Raw genomic sequence first — 26,561 nt, 5'->3', positions numbered from 1 at the left:
GAGGCCAGAAGGGAGAGCTCTCTCTCCCACACCACTCCATCAATACCTATTGCAACAGGAAGGGATGTACTTGGCATCTCCAGCAAAAACGTGGCCCTACTGCCAGGTGGAGGAAGAAAGAATTCTCCTTGCCTGGCAACAGCTCAGCTACTGAGAGACTGTTGCAACTCGCCAGTAAAAAGTCGCTATACTTCAAACTCGCAGTTTCATCAAATGGACTTTTTGTTTATAGTAGTCCCACCACCAAGTTTCTCTTCTCTTTTGTTTTACTAGACTTGCATGTGGTTCACTGTATCTCAAATTGCAATTCTTTGCTGTTCCCAACTAAATTGTTTTGATGGTAAAGCAACTGGCTGTTTTGTTTTAGGTTAACACCTCCTATGTGGATTGAGAAGCAAAAGCTATCCTCCAGAAAAAGGAGGATAAGCTAGGTCCAAAGGGGAGAATTGCCTGGCTTCTGATGGCTTTTTAGTTTTTTCTTTCAGTTCTTTTCTGGGACCTGGTTGAATTCCTGACATTGGGTTCTATGAGATGCTGTATCCTTATAATTACAAAATTCACTTTTGGTTTTTGCTAAAGGTAGTCTATGGGGTCACACAGAGTCGGACACGACTGAAGTGACTTAGCAGCAGCAGCAGCACTAGTTGTTTTCTGTTACACGTACTTAAAGTATTTTAATAAATATGTTATTTAGTTGTGGCTAATAGAATAAATAATCTTATACAGGCTGTTTGAGAAAGAGGTTCTACATGTATCTATTGGTACAGCCAGTTTTAGGTGGTATAATGAAATTTTATTTTAAATATCCTTGTTTAGTTTAATTTCTGAAACACTTTAATATGTAAACAGAGTATGAAATATAGCCATGGGAGTGGAGCATTTTATTCATTTATTTTTCAAATGGGGCATTTTAAAGCAAATCTGGCTGGTTTTAGAGTATAGGAATATATTTTAACTAAAGAGACTTTTGTTATTATTTGTTTTGTGGAAGAAAACAGTTTGAGTTCGTGAGAACAATTAACCAAATATTGATAGATGGCACATACTGTGGGATGAGGAGTAATCTGTCCAACCTTGTCAGGAATATCTATGAAATACTTAAAATAAGGAAATAAGAAAATAAGTGTGGTATTTAATCATATGTTTTCTTATTAGCTACAGAATTATATAAAATGGCAATTCTTATTGTCAATAATATGGTTTATTTTATGTTATGAGCAAATAGGTGATATTTGTCTCTTCATTCATTAACATGAATTATATTCATCCAGGGAGTATAGGGATCATGAACATATAGTTCCTACTCCAGAGTCACATGTAGATTCAGAAATTGTAAATCAGCTAAATTCTGACTTGGAATTCCATTGAACTGTATTTGCCATTGCCAGCCTATAGATAGGAAATGGTCAGCTTCAAAATGTGCCCAATGCCAGTAACCAAAGAGGTGAAGTATTTGTATTACCAAACCAGAAGACAATGTGATTTGACTTTTTCATATATGGGGGTAATTCACCTGATATCCTCCATCTCCATTTCCCCAACTTGCTTAAACATCTCCCATTGCCCAAATGAAGCAAAAAAATAGAATGAATGGAAAGATTAATGTGTTGCCACCATATTTGGTTTTACTGTGGTCATGTATGGATGTGAGAGTTGGACTGTGAAGAAGGCAGAGCGCCGAAGAATTGATGCTTTTGAACTGTGGTGTTGGAGAAGACTCTTGAGAGTCCCTTGGACTGCACGAGATCCAACCAGTCCATTCTGAAGGAGATCAACCCTGGGATTTCTTTGGAAGGAATGATGCTAAAGCTGAAACTCCAGTACTTTGGCCACCTCATGTGAAGTGTTGACTCATTGGAAAAGACTCTGATGCTGGGAGGGATTGGGGGCAGGAGGAGAAGGGGACGACCGAGGATGAGATGGCTGGATGGCAACACCGACTCGATGGACGTGAGTCTGAGTGTACTCGGGGAGTTGGTAATGGACAGGGAGGCCTGGAGTGCTGCGATTCATGGGGTCACAAAGAGTCAGACACGACTGAGCGACTGAACTGAACTGAACCATATTTAGAAGCACAATAAACATGACCAGTGATGATATGCAAGTGGGACAATAAGTTTTTTCTGAGATATATTTGATTTACAATATTCTATTGTTTCAGGTATGCTTAACATAATGAATCAAAAGTTTTATAGATGCAGTTCAATTCAGTTCAGTTGCTCAGTCGTGTCTAACTCTTTGTGACCACATGGACTGCAACACGCCAGGCTTCCGTGTCCATCACCAACTCCTGGAGCTTCAAACTCATGACCATCAGGTTGGTGATGCCATCCAACCATCTCATCCTCTGTTGTCCCCTTCCCCTCCTACCTTCAATCTTTCCCAGCATCAGGGTCTTTTCTAATGAGTCAGTTCTTCACATCAGGTGGCCAAAGTATTGGAGTTTCAGCTTCAGCATCAGTCCTTCCAATGAATATTCAGGGCTGATTTACTTTAGGATGGACTTGTTGGATCTCCTTGCTGTCCAAGGGACTCTCAAGAGTCTTCTACAACACCACAGTTCAAAAGCATCAATTTTTCGGTGCTCAGCTTTCTTTATAGTCCAACTTTCACATTCATACATAACTACTGGAAAAACCATAGCTTTGATTAGATGGACCTTTGTTAGCACAGTAATGTCTCTGCTTTTTAATATGCTGTCTAAGTTGGTCACAACTTTTCTTCCAAGGAGCAAGCATCTTTTAATTTCATGGCTGCAGTCACCATCTGCAGTGATTTTGGAGCCCAAGCAAATAAAATCTGTCACGGTTTCCATTGTTTTCCCGTCTATTTGCCATGATGTGATGGGACTGGATGCCATGTTCTTAGTTTTTTGAATGTCAAGTTTTAAGCCAAGTTTTCTCTCTCATCTTTCACTTTCATCATGAGGCTTTTTAGTTGCTCATCACTTTCTGCCATAAGGGTGGTATCATCTGTTTATCTGAGGTTATTGAGGTTTTATAAATTATAGTCCATATAAAGTTATTATAAAATATTGGCTATATTCCCTGTGTTGTACAATATCCTTATAGCTTTTTGATTTAATACATCATAGTTTGTACTTCTTAATCCCCTATTCCTATTCTGTCTCACCTTCCTTCCTCTCTCTGTTTTGTTATAAACATCTGTTTTATTTTTGAGACTCCGCATAAAAGTGTAGTATTCATCTTTCTTTCTGGCTTATTTCACTAAACATAATACCCTTGAGCTCTGTCTGTGTTGCTGCAATTGGCAAAATTTCATTCTTCTTCTTTAATTTTGCTCAGTTTCATATGTACTCTATGTGTAACCATATATTTTATATACTTTTATACATATAAACCAGAGAAGGCAATGGCACCCCACTCCAGTACTCTTGCCTGGAAAATCTCATGGACAGAGGAGCCTGGTGGGCTGCCATCTATGGGGTTGCACAGAGTCAGATACAACAAGAGACTTAGAAGCAGCAGCATGCATATAAACATCTTCTTTATCCTTTCATCTGTTGATGCATACTATGTTGCTTCCATCTCCTGGCTTTGTAAATAATGCGGCTATGAACATCTTGGGTACATGTATCTTTATAAATTAATGTTTTCATTGTCTTCCACACACAGGAAAGCTATTGCTGGATCACATGATGATCCAGTCTCTCAGTCTTCTCAGACTCTTTGTGACCCCGTGGATTGATGCACACCAGGCTTCCATGTCCATCACCAATTCCCAGAGCCTACTCAAACTCATGTCTATCAAGTTGGTGATAGTATCCAACCATCTCATTCTTTGTTGTCCCCTTTCCCTCCTGCCTTCGATCTTTCCTAGCTTCAGGGTCTTTTCCAATGAGTTAGTTCTTCACTTTACGTGGCCAAAGTATTAGAGTTTCAGCTTCAGCATCAGTCCTTCCAACAAATATTCAGGACTGATTTCCTTTAGGATGGACTGGTTGGATCTCCTTGCAACCGAAGGGACTCTTAAGAGTCTTCTCCAACACCACAGTTCAAAAGCATCAATTCTTCAGTGCTCAGCATTCTTTATAGTCCAACTCTCACATCCATAGTGACTGGAAAAACCATAGCTTTGACTAGACAAACCTTTGTTGGCAAAGTAGTGTCTCTGCTTTTCAATGCGCTGTCTAGGTTGATCATAACTTTCCTTCCAAGGAGCAAGTGTCTTTTAATCTCATGGCTACAGTCCATCTGCAGTGATTTTGGCGCCCAAAATAATAAAGTCTCTCACTGTTTCCATTGTTTCCCCATCTATTTGCCATGACGTGATGGGACTGGATGCCATGGTCTTAGTTTTCTGAATGTTGAGTTTTAAGCCAACTTTTTTCACTCTCCTCTTTCACTTTCATCAAGAGGCTTTTTAGTTCTTCTTCACTTTCTGCCATAAGGCTGGTGTCATCTGCATATCTGAGGTTATTAATATTTCTGCTGGAAATCTTGATTCTAATTGTGCTTCATCCAGTCCAGCATTTCTCATGATGTACTCTGCATATAAGTTAAATAAGCAGGGTGACAGTATATAGTGTTGATGTACTCGTTTCCCAATTTGGAACCAGTATGCTGTTCCATGTTCAGTTCTAACTGTTTCTTTTTGACCTGCATACAGATTTCTCAGGAGGCAGGTCAGGTGTTCTGGTACTTCCATCTCTTGAAGAATTTTCCAGTTTGTTGTGATGCACACAATCAAAGGCTTTGGCACAGACAATAAAGCAGAAGTAGATGTTTTTCTGGAACTTTCTTGCTTTTTTGATGATCCAACAGATGTTGGCAATTTGATCTCTGGTTCCTCTGCCTTTTCTAAATCCAGCTTGAATATCTGGAAATTCACAGTTCACATACTGTTGAAGCCTGGCTTGGAATTTTGAGCATTACTTTGCTAGCATGTGAGACGAGTGCAACTGTGTGGTAGTTTGAGCATTTTTTGGCATTGCCTTTCTTCGAGGTTGGGATGAAAACTGGCCTTTTCAAGTCCTGTGGCCATTGCTGAGTTTTCCAAATTTGCTGCCATATTGAGTGCAGCACTTTCACAGCATCCTCTTTTAGGATTTGAAATAACTCAACTGGAATTCCATCACCTCCAATAGCTTTGTTCGTATTGATGCTTCCAAGGCCCATTTGACTTCGCATTCCAGGATGTCTGGCTCTAGGTGAGTGAGCACACCACCGTGATTATCTGGATCATGAAGTTCTTTTTTGTATAGCCTTTCTGTGTATTCTTGCCACCTCTTCTTAATATCTTCTGCTTCTGTTAGGTCTATACCTTTTTTGTCCTTTATTGTGCCCATCCTTGCATGAAATGTTCCCTTGGTATCTCTAATTTTTTTGAGGAGATCTCTAGACTTTCCCATTCTGTTGCTTTCCTCTATTTCTTTGCACTGATCACTGGGGAAGGCTTTCTTATCTCTCCTTACTATCATTTGGAACTCTGCATTCAAATGGGAGTATCTTTCCTTTTCTCCTTTGCCCGTTGCTTCTCTCCTATTCATAGCTCTTTGTAAGGCCTCCTCAGACAACCATTTTGCCTTTTTCTTTTCCTTGGGGATGGTCTTGATCCCTGCCTCCTGTACAACCTGCATCCATAGTTCTTCAGGCACTCTGTCTATCAGATCTAATCCCTTGAGCTTATTTGTCACTTCCACTGTATAAATGTAACAGATTTGACTTAGGTCATACCAGAATGGCTTAGTGGTTTTCCTACTTTCTTCAATTTCAGTCTGCATTTGGCAATAAGGAGTTCATGATCTGAGCCACAGTCAATTCCCAGTCTTGTTTTTGCTGCCTGTATAGAGCTGCTCCATCTTTGGCTGCAAAGAATATAATCAATCTGATTTCAGTATTGACCATCTGGTGATGTCTATGTGTAGAGTCATCTCTTGTGTTGTTAGAAGGGGGTGTTTGCTATAACTGGTGCGTTCTGTTGGCAAAACTCTATTAGCCTTTGACCTGCTTTATTTTGTACTCTAATGTCTAGTTTGCCTGTTACTCCAGGTATTTTTTTAATTGGGGACATTTGTTATTGGTTTCTGTTTTTTTGAGATTAAGTTGTATAGGTTGTTTATATATTTTAATGTTAATCCTTTATCAGGCATATCACTAGCAAATATTTTCTCCCATTCAGTCTTCTCATTTTGTTGATGGTTTCCTTTGCTGTGCAAAGGGAAGGGAAAGTCACTCAGTTGTGTCCGACCCTTTGCAACCCCATGAACTGTAGCCTACCAGGCTTCTCAGTCCCTGGGATTTTCAAGGCAAGAGTACTGGAGTGGGTTGCCATTTCCTTCTCCAGGGGATCTTCCCGACCCAAGGATCGAACCCAGGTCTCCCGCATTGTAGGCAGATGCTTTACCCACAAAGCTAAGTTTAATTAGGTCCAATTTGTTTATTTTTGCTTCTATTTCCTATGCTTTAGGAGACAGATCCAAAAACATTGCTACATTGGACATCAAAGAGTGTTTTACCTGTATTTTTTCCAGGAATTTGATGATTTCCAGTATTACATTTTAATCCATTTTGAGTTTATTTTTGTATATGATGTGAGCAAATGTTCTGATTTTATTCTTTTATGTGTAGTTGTCCAGTTTTTCCAGCACTGTTATTGAAGAGATTGTCTTTACCCTTGTGAATTCTTGCCTCCTGTGTCATGGATTAATTGACCATAAGTATATGTTTTATTTCTGGGCTCTCTATTCTGTTCCATTGTCTGTTTTTGTGCCAGTACTATACTGTTTTGATTACTATCACACTGTAGTATATTCTGAAGTCAGGGAGTGTGATACTTCCAGCTCTTTCTCAAATTTTTATTTTTGGCTATTTGGAGTCTTTAGTGTTCCCATACAAATTTAAATGTTATTTGTTCTAGTTCTGTGGAAAATGCCATTGATATTTTGATAGGGATTGCACTGAATCTGTTCTTGGGTAGTATGGTCATTTTAACAATGTTAATTCTTTCAATCCATGAACGTGGTAATTTTTCACTTGTTTGTGTCACCTTTGGTTTATTTTATCAGGTCAGTGTCTTAAAAGTTTTCTGAGTACAGGTCTTTTGCCTCCTTGGTTAAGTTTATTTCTTGGTATTCTTTTGATGTGGTTGTAAATGGGATTGTTTCCTTAATTTCTCTTTGTGATATGTTTTTTTTTAGTGTACAGGAATGCAACAGATATTTCTGTATCTTAATTTTGTATCCTTCAACTTTACTGAATTCATTGATGAGCTCTGGTAGTTTTGGGGTGGCATCTTTAGGATTTTCTGTGTGTAGTGTTATCTTCCCTGGTGGCCTGCAATGCAGGAGACCTGGGTTTGATCCCTGGGTCTGGAAGATTCCCTGGAGCTGCTGCTGCTGCAGCTAAGTCGCTTCAGTTGTGTCCGACTCTGTGCGACCTCATAGATGGCAGCCCAGGAAATGGCAACTCACTCCACCTGGCAAGTATTCTTGCATGGAAAATCCCATGGATGGAGGAGCCTGGTGGTCTACAGTCCGTGGGGTTGCAAAGAGTCGGACTGAGTGACTAACACATATGTCCATGTATAGTATTATGCCAGCTTCAAACAGTTTTTGACAGTTTTACTTCTTCCTTTTCAATTTAAATTCCTTTTATTTTTTGTTCTTGTCTTATTTCTGTGGTTAAGACTTCCAATACTGTGTTGAATAAAAGCAGTGTGTGGGCATTCTTGTCTTGTTTGAGACCTCAGAGGAAATGCTTTCAACTTTTTACTCCTGAGTGTAATGTCAGTTCTGGGCTTATCATATATTGCCAGGGTCCAGCCGCAGTGGATCCAGGGTGATTTGAAGGTGGGGACAGAGTCGGCGTCTTTGGAAAAATACATATTTAATCACAGATATAGAGAGATTAGAAACGGATAGTGTAGTAGGAAGATTAGTGGAGAAAAAGAGGCTGAATAACTTGGATTATGTGGAATAGCATCCATGCTCCAGATGGGAATTCAGCCAGAAAAACGGGAGCAAGAAAATAGCCACATGGGGGAATCAGTCTTTCTGGAAACTGATCCGATTTCTTTATTTTGGGGTTTGCTTATATACCTTTTGTTACACATAGGGATGAATACAGAGTCACAGGGGGGTCAGCAGTCCTGACCTTTATCAAAATCAGGTGCTTCACATAAAAAGGTCTTAGGGATTTTATGATCCTTTCTTTCTGATAACCGAAAAACTTATTTTTTCCAAGGGTGTTTTTTCTTAAACCAGGCACCACCCTCCAAATAAAGTTACATTCCTACAGGGTGAGGGTGTAGTGAGTTACAATCAAGAAAGGAATTTATTTAACCCAAGGTTAACATGATTAATCTTAAAGGTTAATACTTATTTCTCCTATATGCTTAAAGGTTAATGCTTATTTATCCTATATGTTAGTTATATTCATTATAAGGGTAGGGAACATGGAGATTTAGCAGCAAACATCAGCCCAACAAATGAAAATCCTTTCACCAATGCTCCCCTTAAGATCTATTTAGTCTTAAGATACAATAAAATTACACTTTTACATAACAAGGACACAGTGATTTATAACAAAGCACAGTGATCTATTACAAAAGAGAAAATCCATTAACTCAAAAAGTCTAGTATTGCTAACATCAAAAACTACTGTATTTCCTTTTCTATATTCCAAATACATTGATTAATATATTCCCAGGTGCCTAAGGATATGGAGGCCTGGTGGCAATCATTGACTCAATAAGAAGAAAAAGCCCTATGCTAATTAAGACTCTCAAAATACTCCAAAACTCTGTGCTGTTTATGGTTAAGAGGTAGTAAACAATCATGTGGCAGGAGTATGGATAATCCTGTCACACAAGCTAGTCTGTCAGCAGAGAGGTTTGACCTGAGACATCCTTGTCGCACCCAGAGCAGGGAATTAGCAGCAATTATTGACACAACAAATGAAAAACCCTTCACCAATATAATTCCTAACCAACCCACTATACTAATAATTTCTAACTCCCCAAAAGAATTTTCCTTTAGTAAGTCTAAAACATCTCGTGCCTCTCAGATTTGGAGGCTGTAAACAATCACATGTGGCCGGACGAACCTATACAGGCGGGCTAGATAACCTTCAGAGGAGTCCATAAGCTGAAACACTCTTGTCACGCCCAAGAATTTTTATTGACTTGGAGCTGCACGTTTACTCCTTCTCCAAGAGAAATGGTTATGGGGGAGAGCCCCCGTAAAGTCAGAGGTGTAGGTGAGAGCATAAAACTGTTATGCTCCGAGCCCGTATCTCCGAACCAACCAAGAGAGCAAGTCCACCACAGTAATGCAAAAGCAAGAAGGGAGTTTGTTTATTCCTAGTGCGCTAGGGCCCAAGTCTCATCCCACACAAGCGAATCCGACAAGAGCCCCGAACAAAGAAGTATGGAGGCTTATATACAGGCAGTTCTTTGTCTCAGTTACAGGAGTAGCTGGCGTTACATGATTGGCCAGGCAGGATGAGCGCATATCCTGTCTCTTTCTGGTAAACACGACTCAGGTCCTAGAGCCCGTCGTTTGGTCCCTAACAAAAACAGACTCTGGTTTTGGCGTAGATGCTCGGGAACAGGGGGTTTCCTGAGGCTTGATCACGCCTTTGCGTATGCCAAGCCTCCTTCCTCATGACCTTTGCCATGGGCGGAGTTCCTCACGCCGGCTCCCGGCAATATATGATCTTTTTATATTGAGGTATGTTCCCTCTATACCCATTTTGTGGAGAATTTTTTTTTATCACAAATTGATACTGAATTCTGTCAGAGGCTTTTTCTGTATCTACTGAGATGATTATATGATTTTAATTTTTTAGTTTGTTAATGTGCTATATCACATTGATCAATTTGTGGACACTGGACCATCCTTGCATCCCTGAAATAAATCCACTTGATCATGGTTTCTGATCCTTTTAATGTATTCTTGGGTTTGGTTTGATAATATTTTGTTGAGGATTTTTGCATCTATCTTCATCAGTGATATTGGCCCATTGTTTTCTTTTTGTGTGGTATCTTTGTCTGGTTTTGGTTTCAGGGTTATGGTGACTTTCCCTGCAAATTTTTGGAGTAGTTTGAGCAGAAGAGGTGTTGTCTCTTCTCTAAATATTTGGCAGAATTCATCTATAAAGCCGTCTAGTCCTAAACTTTTCTTTGATGGGAGTTTCTTAAAATTATGGATTAAGTTTTATAACTGGTAATTGATCTGTTTGTATTTTTAATTTATTCCTGGATCAGTATTGGGATATAATACATTTCTAGGAATTTTTCCATTTCTTCTAGATTGTCCATTTTATTGACATATAGTTGTTCTTAGTAATCTCTTATGATTCTTTATATTTCTGTGGTGTTAATAGTAACTTCTCTTTCATTTCTGATTTTATTGATTTGGGCCCTGTCTCTCTTTTCTGGTGGTTCAGAGATTAAAGCATCTGCCTGCAATGCGGGAGACTTGGGTTTGATCCCTGGGTCGGGAAGATCCCCTGGAGAAGGAAATGGCAGCTCACTCCAGTATTCTTGCCTGGAGAATCCCATGGATGGAGGAGCCTGGTGGGCTACAGTCCACGGGGTCACAAAGAGTCGGACACAACTGAGCGACTTCACTTTCTTTTTTTCTGATGAGTTTGGCTAACGCTTTAACAACTTTGCTTATCTTTTCAAAGAAGCAAGTATTAGTTTCATTGGTATTTTCTATTTTTTTAAGTCCATTTCATTTATTTCTGTTTGGATCTTTACGATTTATTTCCTTTTACCACCTTTGGGTTTTGTTTGTTCTTTTTTTTCCAATTACTTTAGGTGTAAGGTTAGGTCATTTATTTGAGATTTTTCTTGCTTCCTGAGGTAGTCTTATATCACTGTAAACTTTCTTTTTAGAATTAGAAGTGATTTTACTATGTCCCATATATTATGGATCATTGTGTTTTCATTTTTGTTTGTCCCCAAGTCTTTTTTATTTCTTCTTGGATTTCTTCAGTAATCCATTGTTTGTTTACTAGCATATAGTTCAGTCTTTATGTGTTTGTGTTTTTCCTTATAATTGATTTCTAGTCTCATAGCATTGTGGTTAGAAAAGATGCTTGATATGACTTCAGTTTTCTTAAATTTACTGAGACTTTGTTTAGAATATTCTCTCTCTCTATATGTGCGTGTGTGTGTGTGTGTGTGTGTGAATATATATATATTCATCAGGTTTAATGTATCATTTAAGGCCAGTGTTTCCTAATTGAGTTTTTGTCTGGATGACATAAGTGGGGTTTTAAGGTCACCTACTATTACTGTGTTACTGTCACTTTCTCCCATTATGTCAATGTTTGTTTTATGTATTTAGGTGCTCCTATGTTGGATGCATATATATTTACAATTGTCATATCTTTTTCTTAGATTTATCCCTTGATGATTATGTAATATTCTTCTTTGTATCTTTTTACAGTTTTTGCCTAAGTATTACCACAATGACTGTCTATTGATTTCCATTTGCATGGAATACTTTTTTCATCTCTGCACTTTCAATCCATGTGAATCTTTAGATCTGAAGTAAGTCTCTTGTAGGCAGCTTATACTTGGGTTTTGTTTTGTATCCACTTAGCGATTCTATTGGAGAAGGAAATGGCAACCCACTCCAGTGTTCTTGCCTGGAGAATCCCAGGGACAGGAAAGCCTGGTGGGCTGCCATCTATGGGGTCACACAGAGTCAGACACGACTGAAGCGACTTAGCAGTAGCAGCAGCAGCGATTCTATGTCATTTAATTGGAGCATTTAGTTTATTACATTTAGAGTACTTATTGAACTGACACAACATTGTAACTCAATTCTACTTCAAAAAATAATTATTGATAGATTTGTACTTATTGCCATTTTGTTATTTGTTTGGAGGTTTCTAGAGTTCTTTTTTGTTCTTTTCTTCTTTTGCTTTCTTCCAGTGTGACTCACTGGAAAAGACTCTGATGCTGGGAGGGATTGGGGGCAGGAGGAGAAGGGGACAACAGAGGATGAGATGGCTGGATGGCATCACTAACTCGATGGACGTGAGTCTGAGTGAACTCTGGGAGTTGGTGATGGACAGGGAAGCCTGGCGTGCTGCGATTCCTGGGGTCGCCAAGAGTCGGACACGACCGAGGGACTGAACTGAACAGAACTGAGTGTGACTTGATGACCATCTTTAGTGTTTGGATTCCTTTATTTTTGTGTGTGTGTCTGTCTATCTGTTTTGTCTTTCTGTTATACCCAACCACCTTACCTGTCTTCTGAGAAACCTGTATGCAGGTCAAGAAGCAACAGTTAGAACCGGACATGGAACAATAGACTGGTTCCAAATTAGGAAGGGAGTATGACAAGGATGTATATTGTCATCCTGCTTATTTAACTTATATGCAGAGTACTTCATGTGAAATGCCAGGCTGGGTGAATCACAAGCTGAAATCGAGATTGCCAGGAGAAATATCAATAACCTCAGATATGCAGATGATACCACCCTAATGGCAGAAAGCAAAGAGGAACTAAAAACCTCTTGGTGAGTGTGAAAGAGGAGAGTCAAAAGCTGACTTAAAACGCAGTGTTCAAAAAATGAAGATTGTGGCATCTGGTCCCATCAGTTCAGTTCAGTTCAGTTCAGTTCAGTCGCTCAGTCGTGTCCGACTCTTTGAGACCCCATGAATTGCAGCACGCCATGCCTCCCTGTCCATCACCAACTCCCGGAGTTCACTCAGACTCACATCCATCAAGTCCATGATGCCATCCAGCCACCTCATCCTCTGTCGTTCCCTTCTCCTCCTGCCCCCAATCCCTCCCAGCATCAGAGTCTTTTCCAATGAGTCAACTCTTCGCGTGAGGTGGCCAAAGTACTGGAGCTTCAGCTTTAGCATCATTCCTTCCAAAGAACACCCAGGGCTGATCTCCTTCAGAATGGACTGGTTGGATCTCCTTGCAGTCCAAGGGACTCTCAAGAGTCTTCTCCAACACCACAGTTCAAAAGCATCAATTCTTCGGCGCTCAGTCTTCTTCACAGTCCAACTCTCACATTCATACATGACCGCAGGAAAAAACCATAGCCTTGACTAGATGGACCTTAGTTGGCAAAGTAATGTCTCTGCTTTTGAATAAGCTATCTAAGTTGGTTATAACTTTTCTTCCAAGGAGTAAGCATCTTTTAATTTCATGTCTGCAATCACCATCTGCAGTGATTTTGGTCCCATCACTTTATGGCAAATAGATGGGGAAAAAAATGAAAACAGTGACAGACTTTATTTTCTTGGGCTCCAAAATCACTATGGATAGTGACTGCAACCATGAAATTAAAATATGCTTGCTCCTTGGAAGGAAAGCTATGACCAACCTAGACAGCATATTAAAAAGCACATCACTTGCTGACAAAAGTCTATATAGTCAAAGCTATGGTTTTTCCAGTAGTCATGTATGAATGTGAGAGTTGGACTATAAAGAAGTCTGCGCACCGAAGAATTGATGCTTTTGAACTGTGGTGTTGGAGAAGACTCTTGAGAGTCTCTTGGACAACACAGAGATCAAATCAGTCAACCTAAAGGAAATGAACCCTGAATATTCATTGGAAGGACTGATGCTGAATCTGAAACTCCAATACTTTGGTCACCTGATATGAAGAGCTGACTCATTGGAAAAAACCATGATGCTGAGAAATATTGAAGGCAAGAGGAGAAGTGGGTGACAAAGAATGAGATGGTTGGATGGCATCACCAACTCAACGGACATGAGTTTGAGCAAACTCTGGGAGATAGTGAAGGACAAGGAAGCCTGGTGTGCTGAAGTTCATAGGGTCACAAAGAATCAGACACAACTGAGTGACTGAAACACAGCATTGTTAATTTGCCTTAAAAGCAGCTCTAGATATAGCTTACTGTGCATAATAAAAGTACAATGGACAGTATGTGCCTGACAGACTAATTAGATTATTAATAGAGTTAACAATGGGATGACAAAAATAATTCCTAGTAATAAACTGGCATAATACCTACCTTTAAAGTTTTCTTTTTCCTAAACTTTTTGCACAACTAAAGGTTTTAAAATGTCATTCGTGTTGACGTTTCTTTTTACTTATGTTTACATTTTGTGAGTTCCTTGTAGCAGATAGTTGAATGTTGCATTTTTTAAAGTGTTTTGATTTTAGATTTAACATTGCTTCTTCCACATTCACTAGAGCCCAGAAATGAAAATGTTCCTGTCTGGAAAATTATACCTTAGAACAGAAGTTCAGCTCTTATTTCTTTGTACAAAAGCTGTTTAGTTTTTCACATGTAAAATATTAAACCTTGTAGAAAGATTATGTAAATGCAAGGAAAGAGTCCTAGAAGAAGATATAGCAAAGTGATAATAATGGGGAGATGAAAAAAGAACTAAGACTGAGAAAATGTGGAAAGTACAAAGGGGACTTTAAACTCATTTAAATTATATTAAAAACTGATGTGAAGAATGTATACACTTACTACTTAAATAATTAGCAATGAAAAAATAATGTATCTGTCCTGATTTCCTTATTTTTAAGTAAGTTTATTATTTAACATTTTAAATAATATTATTGTATTTCTAAATTGTATAGTATTTCAATAATTTTGATTGTGTTATTTTATAAACAAACTTGCAATTTTATTTTTTATAATTTATGGCAACACCCTAGTATCAGCACTCCACACTTGTCTTTTGTAAAGCAGTTTCCCAATTTTTTAGTTCTTCATGTTAATTTGTATTATAGGGAAAAACTGAAATATGTATTCAAGTATCTTTTTTTCAGGATGATATTAATGTGAAACAGTTTTGACACCTTGTATTTCAGAGAATATCAATATGTAGATTTCAAATACATTTAATTTTATTTTTTTCAGAGTCAGCAGAAAGAAGACCAGATTGCCTTGGAGAAGGGTCTCTGAAGGAAGGTGGGCCTAGAGATGGGTCAGGGAGAGAGAGAAACAGGGAGGGTACAGCAGACATTTGGCTAGGCCTGGAGTGGAGGCGGTGCACAGACAAGGATCCCTTGCAGGTAATCAAACATGGCTTTCATGGAGTCTGAGTAGATAGAGGGTAAGTGAGATAGCACTTAGCAGTTGCCTGTACTAAGTCTTGAAATTTGTCTCAGCAATTTCACCTCTGTGAGCATGAAGATTTAACTATTTCTGTTTAACTCTAAGTCTGGATCTAGGTTTTCAGGGTCTTTATATTAAGTGTTATTTGGAAATAAAACACTGTTTGAGGACACGCACTGACTGAAAGTAAAGCTATTGAAAGAAATGTTCCATGCAAATGGAACCCCCCCAAAAGCAGAATAGCTATATTTATATCAGACAAAATAGACTTTAAAACACTGACTGTAATAAAAGAGCATTACATAATCATAAAGGGATCTATTCAGTAAGAGGATACTACATTTTAAAATATTTTTGCACCCATATGTAAGCACAAAATATATAAAGCAAATATTAACAGACCTACAGTGAGACATAGATAGCAATACAATAATGTTTAATAGCAAAGGACTTCAATACTCCACATATATCAATAGATAGATCACCTAGTGAAGTGAAGTGAAGTTGCTCAGTCGTGTCCGACTCTTTGCGACTCCATGGACTGTAGCCTACCAGGCTCCTCTGTCCATGGGATTTTCCAGGCAAAGTCCTGGAGTGGACTGCCATTTCCTTCTCCTGGGGATCTTCCCAACCCAGGGATTGAACCCGGGTCTACCGCATTGTAGACAGACACTTTACCGTCTGAGCCACCAGGGAAGTCTAGATCACCTAGAAAGAATACTAATAAAGAAACATCAGCCTTAAATGACTCATTAGATCATATGAGCTTAACAGATTTGTACAGAACATTCCATCCAAAAGCAACAGAATACATTCTTCTTATTTGTACATGGAACATCCTCTGCTGCTGCTGCTAAGTCGCTTCAGTCGTGTCTGACTCTGTGCGACCGCATAGACGGTAGCCCACGTCCTCTAGGAGATCATATATTAGACCTCAAAACAAGTTTTAGCAAATTTACAAAGATTGAAATCATATTAAGCATCTTTTTTGATCACTGTGGTATGAAACTAGAAGCCAATAACAAGAAGAAACTGAAAAATTCACAAATATGTGGGGATTAAATGGTATGCTCAGAGAAGTAAATGGCAACCCACTCCAGTATTCTTGCCTAGAGGATCCTGTGGACAGAGGAGCCTGGTGGGCTGCCATCTATGGGGTCGCACAGAGTTGGACATGACTGAAGTGACTTAGCAGCAGCAGTAAATGGTATGCTACTGAACAATCAATGGGTTAACAAAGAAATCAAAAGAAAAATTAAAAAATACTTTGGAACAAATGAAAATGGAAATACAATATATCAAAATTTATGGGATTCAGCAAAAGCAATTCTAAGAGGGAAGTTCATAGCAATAAAATCTATATTAAGAAAAGGAAAGATTCCTAAAGAACCTAATTTTACATCCAAGGAACTAGAAAAAGAAAGAAAAGAAAGTGAAGTTGCTCAGTCGAGTCTGACTCTTTGTGATCCTGTGGACTGTAGCCTACCAGGTTCCTCCATCCATGGGATTCTCCAGGCAAGAATACTGGAGTGGGTTGCCATTTCCTTCTCCAGGGGATCTCCCTGACCCAGGGATTGAACCCATGTCTCCCACATTGCAGGCAGATGCTTTACCCTCTGAGCAACCAGGAAAGAAGGACAAATGAAATCCAAAGTTAGTAGAAGGAAGGAAATAACAAAAAGCAGAACAGAAATAAATGAAATAGAGACTGGAAAAACAATAGATTAATTTTTAAAGAGCTGATTCTTTTTGAAAAGATAAACAAAATTGATAAGCCTTTAGCTAGATTCACCAAGAAAAAAGAGAATACTCAAAAGAAATAAGAAATGAAAGTTGAGACATTACAACTGGTACCACAGAAATCCAAAGTATTATAAGTGACTACTATGAACAATTATACATTAACAAATTGGACAACCTAGAAGAAATGAATGCATTTCTAGAAACATACAACCTTCCAAGACTGAATCATGAAGAAATAGAAAATCTGAATAGCTCCATTGCTAGGAAGGATTTTGAATCAGTAATCAAAAACTGTCCAAAAAACAAAAGTCCAGACAGCTGTCCAGGACCATACTGCTTAACAGATGAATTCTGCCAAACATTCAGAGAAAGATTAATACCAATCCTTCTCAAACTGTGTGCTGCCCAGGTGGTGCTAGTCTTAAAGAATCTGCCTCCCAGTGCAGGAGACACATGGGTTTTATCCTTGGGTCAGTCAGGAAGAGCCCCTGGAGTAGGAAATGGCAACACACTCCAGTATTCTTGCCTGGAGAATTCCATGGACAGAGGAGCCTGGCAGGCTACAGTCCATAGGTCCACAAAGAGTCAGACATGACTGAACGACTGAGAACATAGCATTTCTCAAACTCCTTCAAAAAATGAAAGACGAGGGAACTCTTCCAAACTCATTTTATGAAATCAGTATTGTCTTGATGCCAAAACCAGACAATGAAACAAAAAGGATAGGAAAGTACAGGCAAGTATCCCCGATGAATACAGACATGAAAATTCTCAATAAAATTCTAGCAAACCAAGTTCAACAATACATAAAAAGGATCAAACACCATGATCAAGGAAAATTGACTCCAAGGATGCAAGGATGGTCTAGTTTTCTTAAACCAGTCATATGATACACCACATTAATAAAAGGAAGGATAAAAATGATCATCTCAATAGATATAGAAAAAACGTTTGACAAAGTTCAACTTTAATGTATGATTAAAAACTCTCAACAAACTGGGTATAGAGGCAACAAAATATAAGCCATACTGCATATTATAAGACAGCAGATAACATCATACTCAACAGAGAAAAGCTGATAGTTCCCTCTAAGGTCAGGAACAAGACAAGGATGCCCACTCTTCCACTTCCAGTTCAACATAATATTGGAAGTTTGAACCAAAGCAATGAAGAGTAAGAAGCAATAAAAAGCGTTCAGATTGAAAAGGAAGAGATAAAACTGTCACTATTTGCAAGTGATTTGATATTATATATTAAAAAATCTCTAGAGATGCCACCAAAAACCTGTGAGAACAAATAAATGGATTCAGTAAAATTGCAGGATACAAAATCAGTATAAAAAATGAGTTTTCTCTCTAGACATTAATAATGAACTATTGTTTTTGTTGTTCAGTCCCTCAGTTGTATCTGACTCTTTGTGACCACATGGACTGCAGCATGCCAGGCTTCCCTGTCCATCACCAACTCCTGGAGCTTGCTCAAACTCTTGTCCGTCGAGTCAGTGATGCCATCCAACCATCTTGTCCTCTGTCATCCCCTTCTCCTCCTGCCTTCAATCTTTCCCAGCATCAGGGTGTTTTCTAAAGAGGAATAGAGAAAACAGTTTCATTTACAATAGTTTCAAAAAGGAATACTTTTAACCAGGGGTATAAAAGATCTGTACACTGAAAACTGGACAGCCACATGCAAAAAAATGAAAGTAGACTGCTGACTCCATACACAAAAATTGACTCTTACAGACTTGAATGTAGGATCTAAAACCATAAAACTCTTAAAAGAAAACATAGACAGTAAGTTTCTTGACATCAGTCTTGGTGATGAGTATTTGGATCTGACTCTGAAACCAAAGGCAACAAAAGCAAAAATAAACAAGTTGGGCTACATCAAACTGAAAAACTTCCGTACGGTAAAGGAAATTATTAATAACATGGAAAGGCAACCTACAGAATGGGAGGAAATATTTGCATATCACATGAGTTAAGGGTTAATATCCAAAATATAGAAAGAACTTATATAGCAGTATGAGTAACACTTGGGCAGAGGATCTGAATAGACATTTTTCCGAAGAAGACATACCAACAGGTATGTGAAAAGATGCTCACAGTAACATTAATCATCAAAGAAATGCAAAGCAAAACCACAGTGAGGTATCACCTCATACCTGTTAGAATGGCTATTATCAAAAATAAAAGAAATAACATGTTGGTGAGAACGTGGAAAAAAGGGAACACTTGTACTCTATCAATGGGAACATGAACTGGTGCAGCTACAGTATAGAGGTTCTTCATGATCCAGCAATTTCATTTCTAAGTATTTATCCAAAGAAAAAAAAGCCACTAATTTGAAAAGATGTATTTACAATAGCCAAGATGTGGAAGCAACCTGTGTCTATCACTAGATGAAAGGATAAAGATGTTGCATACATGTACAACTGAATACTATTCAGGCATAAAAAAAGAAATGGAAAATAAAAGATTTCCATAAAAAAAGGAAAATAAAAGATTTCCATAAAAAATGGAAAATAAAAGATTTCCATAAAAAATGGAAAGCTTGCCAATTCTGACAACATTCTAGATCCATGAGTGGATCTAGAGGGTATTTTGCTAAGTGAAATGTCAGACAGAAAAAGACAAATACTATATGATCTCACTTATACACGAAATATGAAAGAAGCAAGCTCATAGGTACACAGAATAGATTAGTGGTTCCCTGAAATAAGCAGCGCAGGATGGGTAAAATGGGTGAATGGGAGATGGTCAGAGAATACAAACTTCCAGTTATAAAATAAGTAAGTCATAGTAATTTAATGTACAGTATGATATCAGTAATAATACTGTATTTCATGTTTGAAAGTTGTTAATAGAGATGTTTAAAAGTCCTCATCACAAGAATAAAAAAATTTTTAACTATGTATAAAGACAGATGTTGACTGGATTTATTGTAGTGATCATTTTGCTGTGTATACAAATATAATCTCATTATATTATATACCAGAAACTAATATAATGTTGTATGTTAATTAGACTTCAGTCAAAACAAAACAACATTTAAATTTATTAAGCACACACATACACATATAAGTAAAATTTTCAGTAATATAACCTATCCTAAATTTCAGTTACTTTTTTTTGCCACCAATAAATATTTGTGCAGTGAATGAATACAGAGGTTAAATGCAAAGCTGGTGATGGAGATTAGACGATTCTTAGTACATGGAGCATAACTGCTGGAGGTGGGCAAATTATTACTAAGAAGCACAAAAGCAACCAATACAATGAAGAGGGTTTCTGAGTAGCAGAAGTGGCAGTTACACAGATAAATTTCTGTGAAGATGAATTGAATGTCAGTGTCCAGCAAAATGATCCTACAAGACAAGCAGTCCTTTAAGGAGCCGACATAGTATAGAAGAGGGGAATGATCAGAATAGAAAATTGGTTTATGCTCTGAGTAAACTAAGACTCAGAAAGACTATGACTTGCCCAAGGTATCAGGTGAATAAGTAGAGTTGGAAATAGAAATCAATTCTGCCAGTCACTGGAGTAACGTTCTTTCCATTATATCACTTCACCTTCTTTAAAGTGAAAGTGAAGTAGTTCAGTTGCGTCTGACTCTTTGGGACCCCATTGACTGTAGCCTACCAGGCTTCTCCATCCATGGGATTCTCCAGGCAAGAATACTGGAATGGGTTACCATTTCCTTCTCCAGGGGATCTTCCTGACCCAGGGATCAAATCCAGGTCTCCCACATTGCGGGCAGATGCTTTAACCTCTGAGCCACCAGCCTTCTTTAGAGACTAACAAAGTCATGAAGTGCTAGACTCAGAGTGTTCAATGCAAATCCCTCTTGTAGTGGTATCTGTTGTGTTTTCTGTCTCACATCTGACTTGGGGAAGTATGATCTTGACAAGAGAACTGAGTACTGAGAGTAACACAGCAGGTCAAAGTGCACGTTTGTGTTTGCTTCCTATTTATCGCCTAGCTTGGAGGTAATCACTGATAACAATCCCTAATAGTTGAAAGTGAAAATTCAAATACTTACTTTAGGCCAATGCCTGCCACCTACTTTCTCAGTCAGAATTAATAGCTTCCTTTATATATATATATATATATATATATATATATATATCTCCATACATGGAACAACAGACTGGTTCCAAATAGGAAAAGGAGTACATCAAGGCTGTATATTGTCACCCTGCTTATTTAAATTATATGCAGAGTACATCATGAGAAACGCTGGACTGGAAGAAACACAAGCTGGAATCAAGATTGCCGGGAGAAATATCAACCACCTCAGATATGCAGATGACACCACCCTTATGGCAGAAAGTGAAGAGGAACTAAAAAGCCTCTTGATGAAAGTAAAAGAGGAGAGTGAAAAACTTGGCTTAAAGCTCAACATGCAGAAAACTAAGATCATGGCATCTGGTCCCATCACTTCATGGGAAATAGATGGGGAAACAGTGGAAATAGTGGCTGACTTTATTTTTCTGGGCTCCAAAATCACTGCAGATGGTGATTGCAGCCACAAAATTAAAAGATGCTTACTCCTTGGAAGGAAAGTTATGACCAACCTAGACAGCATATTAAAAAGCAGAGACATTACTTTGTCAGCAAAGGTCCGTCTAGTCAAGGCTGTGGTTTTTCCAGCGGTCATGTATGGATGTGAGAGTTGGACTATAAAGAAAGCTGAGCACTAAAGAATTGATGCTTTTGAACTGTGGTATTGGAGAAGACTCTTGAGAGTCCCTTGGACTGCAAGGAGATCTAACCAGTCCATCCTAAAGGAGATTAGTCCTGGGTGTTCATTGGAAGGACTGATGTTGAAGCCAAAACTCCAATACTTTGGCCACCTGATGTGAAGAGCTGACTCATTGGAAAAGACCCTGATGCTGGGAAAGATTGAGGGCAGGAGGAGAAGAGGACGACAGAGGATGAGATGGTTGGATGGCATCACCGACTCAATGGACATGGGTTTGGGTGGACTCTGGGTGTTGGTGATGGACAGGGAGGCCTGGCGTGCTGCGTTCATGGGGTCGCAAAGAGTCGGACATGACTGAGCGACTGAACTGAACTGATATTTAAAAATTATTTAACTCCTGTAGCTTCATTACCATCTGTACCAGTCATCAGAAGCTATTCTTGTGCTATCTTAGATCATCTCTTCTATTGCCATTTTTGAACAGATAGTTATTTATTTTAGCTATTTAAACATTGTATCATTTAAATTTTTCATTTCTTTAAGTCATTTCAATAAACATTTTAACTCATGATGTCAGAAACTGCATTTTGTATCCTACTCCATGATGAGTATTCAGTAGTCATGTATTGTGTGTTTATTGAATAAGTGAAGACTTAAAAGTAGAATTTATTGAAGTTTCTAAATTTATTTTGTAGTAGTATTAGAATCAGATATACTAAATTCAATTTATTTTTAAAAATGAAGTATTTGCTCCAATTAGGAGGAGCCAGGAAGCATCTGTTTCTTATTTATGTTTATCTTCATTATATCTGACACTTAACATAGAATTGAGTCCATGGTATGTTCCAGGGAGATGGTTGCTGAATAGATAAATAACCATTTTACCCTTCTCATGTCTTCTCTCCAAAGGACATGTATGTGGTCATCTCCTCAGAATCATTTTCACTTTCAATGTGTACCAGCCAGAAGTTTTGAGAGGAGGCTAACCCCACTGCAGTAATTCCATCCACCTTACTACAGTGAATTATTCAAGTAATCCAAACCTAAGCCAATTGGATTCAGGAACCTGCAGGTAATCAATCAGGCTAGTAGACAGGGGTTTCTGTTTCAAGTTTCTCATTCTGAGAGAACAATGGAAAGGCAGCTGTCACTCTCCTGAATAGAGCAGAATACAGATGGAAGGTTGGCACTCTTGTAGCCATTTTGTCACCATGAAGGAACCAAGCATTGAGATGATATTGACATCATAGATGTCAAAGCAGAGGGATAGAAAGAAAGAAAATCCTTAATGACATTGTTGAGTCTATGTCAAGTGATTCCCATCAAATTATCTTTACCTCCTGACCAGATGCAGATCCAGGTCTAAGATTGGAGTGGCTTGAAGCTTATACAGTCTTGTTCTCTTTAAGAAAAAAGAATACAAGATCATAAATGCAGAATTAGGTGAAAATGTAAATATTTGATTAGAATGAGAAAAGAAATCACACCAATCACAAATTTTAAAAAGCTGACAAATGTCACAAATATTCCCAAACCTAAAAGAACAATATTTTTATTATCTGCCTAATATATCTCTATGGAACTTTTTTTACCTGCTTTTTGGGATCCACTTTCTTTGATATCCTTTTCATAAGACAATGTGCTCTTCATAAGATAATAGCATTAGAAAGATTTTGTAATCTTAAGAGAGAACCCAGTGTTGATCAAAATTTGTTTTGTTTTCTTTCAATAACTTAAAAGAGTTTATTTCAGTTTTATATTACACACACACACACACACACACACACACTTATTTTTGGCCATGCTGTGTCACTTGCAGGATCTTAGTTCCCTGACCAGGGATTGAATCCAGGCCACGGCAGTGAAAGCCCAGAATCCTAACCACTAGGTCACCAGGGAACTCCCTGCACCATATTTTTAATAACATGCAAATTGTACATGTTTTTCAAGTTTGGGTAGTACTCTATAACATTTCATACATGATTTATAAGATTTCAGAGCATGTCAAGTTTTCTTGAGCAACAATACTCTTAAATTGTAAATCTCAAAAGTGTAAACCTAGTGCACTTTGAGTTGACCACATGTAATTTCCAATTGTCTTCAGTGTCCTGTTTATAGTGGCAGATTATTGATTTTATCTTATCTTCATTGATACCAGAATCTTGGGGGGGCTTCCCTTACTCTTATTTGTACTACTTCTCTGCTTTATGTGCTATAAGCACAGGGATTCTGATAAATTTTATCTCAAATGATTCCCATCAAAAACAAAACCCCCAAAAGCCTGGTGCCTTCTAAATGATATATGCTGCATTGTCAAGTATATACCGGACAAGAGGGAGTTTCTGTCTTGACTAGCCATCTGCCTACGCTTTCATGCCTCTGATGGTCTGGTTGGCGAGATGGTTCCTTTTTTGTGAGTCAGCTCAGTTGTTCATTGATCAGTGCTGGGTTGAGTGGTCACTGCACAATGTAGAATGACCTCTCTGTGCTGCTATCAGCAGAGACAGCAGAATGATTAGCACACGGATCTCTCCTTCCAGGAAGCGGCTTAGGCTTCTTCTTCGTGGGGCAGTCTCATTTCCAAGAGCCGTAAGAGAGTGCAAGCTCTAAGGCACAAGCAGTTTTCAAGTCTACTTGCGTCTCGGATTGGCACCACACGGGCCTCACAAACCCCTTCCGATACTGGAGTTCTACACTGCTGCAGTCTGAAGCTGTTCTCCCAGAGCCCTAACCCCAGCCCAGCAGGTGTATTACAGTAACTAGGTGGAGGCATAGGAAGCTAAAGGATCTCTAATGATGGAGCCAAACTTGAAAATATAAATCAGTTTTCAGTCAGAATACATAATTTGCATACATATACACTTCTTTTTTGAAAACCATTTTAAAAATTGAAGTATACTTCATTTACAGTGTTGTGTTTCAGGTGTACAGCAAAACGATTCAGTTATACATATATATATAATATATTCTTTTTAGATTCGTTTTCATTATAAATTATTACAAGATATTGAGCATAGTTCCCCACACTGTATAGTAGGTCCTTGTTGCTTATCTGTTTTGTATATAGTGGTTCAGTTCAGTTCAGTTGCTCAGTCATGTCCGACTCCTTGCGACCCCATGAATCGCAGCACGCCAGGCCTCCCTGTCCCTCACCAACTCCCGGAGTTCACTCAGACTCACGTCCATCAAGTCGGTGTTGCCATCCAGCCATCTCATCCTCTGTCGTCCCCTTCTCCTCCTGCCCCAATCCCTCCCAACATCAGAGTCTTTTCCAATGAGTCAACTCTTCACATGAGGTGGCCAAAGTACTGGAGTTTCAGCTTCAGCATTGTTCCTTCCAAAGAACACCCAGGGCTGATCTCCTTCAGAATGGACTGGTTGGATCTCCTTGCAGTCCAAGGGACTCTCAAGAGTCTTTTCCAACACCACAGTTCAAAAGCATCAATTTTTCGGCGTTCAGCCTTCTTCACAGTCCAACTCTCACATCCATACATGGCTACTGGAAAAACCATAGCCTTGACTAGACGGACCTTAGTCAGCAAAGTAATGTCTCTGCTTTTGAATATGCTATCTAGGTTGGTCATAACTTTTCTTCCAAGGAGTAAGTGTCTTTCAATTTCATGGCTGCAGTCACCATCCACAGTGATTTTGGAGCCAGTGGTATGTATATATTAATCCAAAACTCCTTATTTATATATCTTCCTGCCCCTGCTATTCCCTTTGGTAACCATCAGCTTGTTTTCTATGTATGTAAGTCTTATTTCTGTTTTGTGAATAAGTTGATTTGTATAAGTTTTTTAGATTCCATATATAAGTAATATCATACTTCACTTGGTATGATAATCTCTAAGTCCATCCATATTGCTACAAATGGCATCACTTTATTCTTTTTTATGGCTAAGCAATATTCATTGAATATTATTGAATATTTTCAATGTTGATGGCATTTAGGTTGCTTTCATGTCTTGGCTATTGTAAATAGTGCTGCCGTGAACATTGGGACACACGTATCCTTTCAAATTAGGTTTTCTCTAGAGTTCAGGAGTAAGAATGCAGGATCATATGTTAACTCTACTTTTAGTTTTTAAGGAACCTTCATACTATTCTCAATAGTGGCTTACCTATTTACATTCCCACCAACAATGTAGGAGGATTCTCTTTCCTCCACACCCTCTCTAGCATTTATTATTTGTAGACTTTTTAATAATGACCATTTTGACTGGTGTGAGGTGACACCTCATTATAGTTTTGATTTAAATTTCTCTAATAATTAGTTATATTGAGCATATTTTAATATGCTTGTTGGCCATCTGCATATCTTATTTGGAAAAAAATCTATTTAGATCTTCTGCCCATTTTTTGATTGAGTTCTCTGTTTTTTTTTTATGTTGAGCTATATGAGCTGTTTATATACTTTGGAAACTAATCTCTTGTTGGTAGCATTGTTCGCAAATATTTTCTCCTGCTGCATAGGTTATCTTTTTGTCTTGTTTATGGTTTCCTTTGCTGTATAAAAAACTTTTAAGTTTAATTAGGTTCCATGTGTTTATTTTTGCTTTTATTTCCATTCCTTTAGGAGACATCCAAAAAAATACCATTACAGTTTATGTCAGTGAGTGTTCTGCCTATGTTTTCCTCTAGGAGTTTTGTTGTATCTGGTCTTACATTTAGTTCTTTAATCCATTTCAAGTTTATTTTTGTGTGTTGTCTTAGAGAATGTTCTAATCTCATTCTTTTACAGATAGCTTTCTAATTTGTTGGAGAGACTGTCTTTTCTCCATTGTATATTCTCACCTCCTCCTCCTTTGTCATAGATGAATTGACTACCAGTGCGTGGGTCTATTTCTAGGCTTTCTATCCTATTCCTCCAATTCATGTGTATGTTTTTGTGCTACTACCATACCTTTTGGTTACTATAGCTTTGTAGTATAGTGTGAAGTCAGGGCATGTGATTCCTCCACCTCTGTCCTTCTTTCTCAAGATTGTTTTGGCTACTTTGGGTCTTTTGTGTTTCTATACAAATTAAAAAAAAATATTCATTCTGGTTCTGTGGGGAAAGCCATTGGTGATTTGATGGA

The 26,561-nt window shown here is 38.3% G+C and overlaps 1 long non-coding RNA gene across 2 annotated transcripts in view; it reads left to right on the top strand.

Moving 5' to 3' along the window:
- LOC105613853 (uncharacterized) overlaps positions 1-25,817 on the top strand; it is a 124,062-nt gene extending 98,245 nt beyond the window's left edge. The window contains exons 3-4 of one of the 2 annotated variants that reach the window (XR_006059199.2): positions 14,842-14,996; positions 22,393-25,817. This is a non-coding gene — a long non-coding RNA (uncharacterized LOC105613853). Of the gene's footprint in view, positions 1-14,841; positions 14,997-18,175; positions 22,064-22,392 lie in introns of those variants that run through there. The other variant, XR_006059201.2, reaches the window with a different exon arrangement.
- The last annotated feature ends 744 nt before the right edge of the window (positions 25,818-26,561 follow it).

Source organism: Ovis aries, chromosome 3, assembly GCF_016772045.2.
Source record: "Ovis aries strain OAR_USU_Benz2616 breed Rambouillet chromosome 3, ARS-UI_Ramb_v3.0, whole genome shotgun sequence".
NCBI lineage: Eukaryota > Metazoa > Chordata > Mammalia > Artiodactyla > Bovidae > Ovis > Ovis aries.
The sequence above is the reverse complement of the archived record's forward strand: the minus strand, read 5'-3'. Positions and strand labels throughout refer to the sequence as shown.